This window comes from Zea mays, chromosome 10 (genome assembly GCF_902167145.1).
Source record: "Zea mays cultivar B73 chromosome 10, Zm-B73-REFERENCE-NAM-5.0, whole genome shotgun sequence".
Lineage (NCBI taxonomy): Eukaryota > Viridiplantae > Streptophyta > Magnoliopsida > Poales > Poaceae > Zea > Zea mays.
The window spans coordinates 39,735,937-39,739,053 of NC_050105.1; the positions used below are offsets into that span (position 1 = coordinate 39,735,937).

Genomic DNA, 3,117 nt, shown 5'->3' on the forward strand with positions numbered 1-3,117 from the left:
CAATATATCATAAATAAGCATTGTCAAACAAGGCATACATAAGTGTACTCTAAATCTAAACTAAAATACAACTGTTTGCACTAATGTTAAGCCTAACTTTATATGAATTCAAGTCTCCACACTTTTGCGACCACCAAATTTGAATTCCATTCTATGTTTTCCTGTACAACAAATAGGAGAAAACTAGACATAGCATGCAAAAAGCTCCAAGCAGCACATCGATGACCTCGAAGCTGCCCTTGTGCTTCTCCCAGTTCTTGATCACTCCTACACGCTCGATGTTCCTCCCGCCGGTCACCATGACCACGTTGCCGACGTCAAACTTGAAGAAGTCCATGATCTTGTTGGTCTCTAGATCGATCTTGATGGTGTCGTTGGCCTTGATGAGCGGGTCGAGTAGCGGATGGTGTGGCCGTCGTAGGTGTTCAGGTAGGGGATACCTTTCTAGCCAAATTGAACAGACCTCACCTTGCAGAGCTTGAATTGCACACAAACCAATAGAAAAGCAGTGAGCATTTCATAGGCGTACTATGAAAGGGCATGGGAATTTCCAGCGATGTAACTGTATAGATAGACAGAGCAACATCTATTAATAGTCCTAACGATTGTAGCACATGACATTTTCAATGCAAGACTTTCATGCACATAGCATATATGGACAGTATAGCAAGGATAAGGTACACAGATCTACTAATGAAAAACAGCAACCTCACACAGTTACCAAGATCATCATGCTCAACTAGAACAATGAGAGATGATGTGTAAGAGAATTGAGCTAACCTTGGCATCCTCATCCCTGATTGGGTGAAGACGGAAGCAACCTGTAGTTCTCGTTTGTCTTAGGGATGAAAATGACATCTGCCAAAAAAATAACACCACAAATCAGCAACCAAAATAGGTGTATAGATATCTTTATGCATTAATAGGGATATAGGCATACCCATGAACCCAGCAGGGTAGATCTTATCAGTCCTGACCTTGCCATCAACAAGTACATGGCATTGCAAATTCATGTATGGTATGAGCTGAATATATAACATCAAATATGAAAAATCTAAAACAGACATACATGTCCAATCATCTACAGTATTACTCGTTCATGCACAAGCTGCTTGTTCCAGTAATGCTCTTTCGTGCACAAGTTGCTTGTTCCAGTTCATGCACATTATTTGATGGACGGACGCAGGCAGCAGCAGTGCCAACTCACCAGCAATCAACATGCCACGATGGCAACCGGGCAGGGCACGCAGGAGCAGAGCAGCAGCCAGCAGCTCTAGCTAAGGTGGTAAACCCGGCCTAGACAAGCAGGTGCCAAGTGGTAAGTAGTTAGGTGCATAGTCATCGTGTAATAAAGAGATCAGCTCCTGTTGCCAACAATGTTATATATATATATATATATATATATATATATATATATATATATATATATATATATATATATATATATATATATATATATATATATAGAGAGAGAGAGAGAGAGAGAGAGAGAGAGAGAGAGAGAGAAGGAAGCTATCAAGGTATGAATGCTCTTGCTTACACAGATTCCGTATCTTACAGGTTGTACTAACTTCATCCAACACGATGTGCATGAACATGACCTTGCTTGCAGATCCCAACGGCTTCGTGAGTTCAGTGCCTTCGCCGATTGGATAAGGACTCCGGCGAGCGACCGCATTGCCTGCACCTGCAGGCTCAGTTTCAGGAGTGGAAGAAGCATAGTAGCACAGACTGCCAAAGTGGAGCTCCTCGATGTACACGAGAAGGAGCAGGGCAGGGTAGGTATCTCATGTATACAGGTAAAACGCGGCAGATACAAATGACTCATACATCACCTTACTGCCTGGTGTCTACTGGCCTGCTGTACCTTAATGAAAAAATAGCATTTGTCAGCATCATTACTAATCACTGTCATCAATGTTACAGGTTTAGAGGCATCACAAAACAGGAGGCTGAGACTGGTTTTGGCATGTTGTTGATAAAAGGCCATAGCTAGCTACTCGAATGGACAAACTGAAACCTCTAAAAGACACCATGTTGCTCTGAAAATCACTACGACTGACAATTAGGTGAGACAATAAACTTTACCCTTGAAGAACCACTGAACATAGTTCTCTCACATGTGAATTGTCTGTAACATCATCCTTTGATAGTTCATGCTCTGCCTAGCTGAAAATAGAACATACATGGTACAGTTTAAAGCCATAATGACTAGCAGGATTTTAATAACATATCTAGATGGCTTCATTGTGTCCAACAGAACCATGTAAGGTAACTGGGACCATCTCCTGCAATGAATGGAGATGTAACTGGGACCATAACATTAGGAGATGGCAAAAGAAGAAGTGGTTTCAGGAGAAAATAACCTGAAAGAGCATCTTGACTGTCAAGGTCGTGTCACTGCACATCAAACAAAATTTGCTAAATGGATTGTATTATATAAATAAAATGAAGTGAGTATAAGTTAATTCAACAAAAGATACTGCAGTGCTGATTAAAGAAGCCTATTAGTCACCCTTCACCCATTGCTTGCAACACAGATCATGAGTTTGTAATGATTTGATAGTTTGCAGTGGAAATAGCTACGCTGGAACACAAAATTCTTTTAAGAGACCACCACTGCACATCCCTGTCATTGCCCAAAATTTGTGGTTACCTGACTTGCCATAAAGCAAACTTTTGTATATCATTAATACTCTTGAATCACGTGACAGCCTGAAAGACATCAAAGTTAATAGCGTTAGGAATAAGTTATAGCAAGCAAAAGGCAGCTGTGGGACACTTAAACTTGATGAGTGGTAAGCTCAAATGCTCGATTTTTGTACACTTTGAGACATGATGATGGTCACTAACATGCCTAAGGCTATGACCAGCAGACAATGCATATGGCCGTGCAAAACACTACTTTGCACTGTTTACATAATGTAGTTTAAAACATAAGATAGGAGATGAATAAGGTGTTGTGCTGATGATAGCCCGTAAGCCACAAAGAGAAAGACACCTGAGCACTTGAATGGTCAACTGCTGCTATGTGACTATCTTGAGCAAAGCAATTGCCATCACTTAAAGAAGAGTAACACAAATTAATTAGAACAATTTTCATCAGAGTGGTGCAGG

The 3,117-nt window shown here is 40.8% G+C and overlaps 1 pseudogene across 1 annotated transcript; it reads right to left on the minus strand.

Annotated features, from left to right (window-relative positions):
- Positions 1-1,220, minus strand: LOC103642384 (40S ribosomal protein S4-like; annotated as a pseudogene). The gene is made up of 4 exons (XR_560733.3): positions 1,208-1,220; positions 941-1,054; positions 783-858; positions 1-485 (listed from the first exon to the last, which is right to left on the minus strand). The product of XR_560733.3 is annotated as a 40S ribosomal protein S4-like (transcript).
- Positions 1,221-3,117: the final 1,897 nt, after the last annotated feature.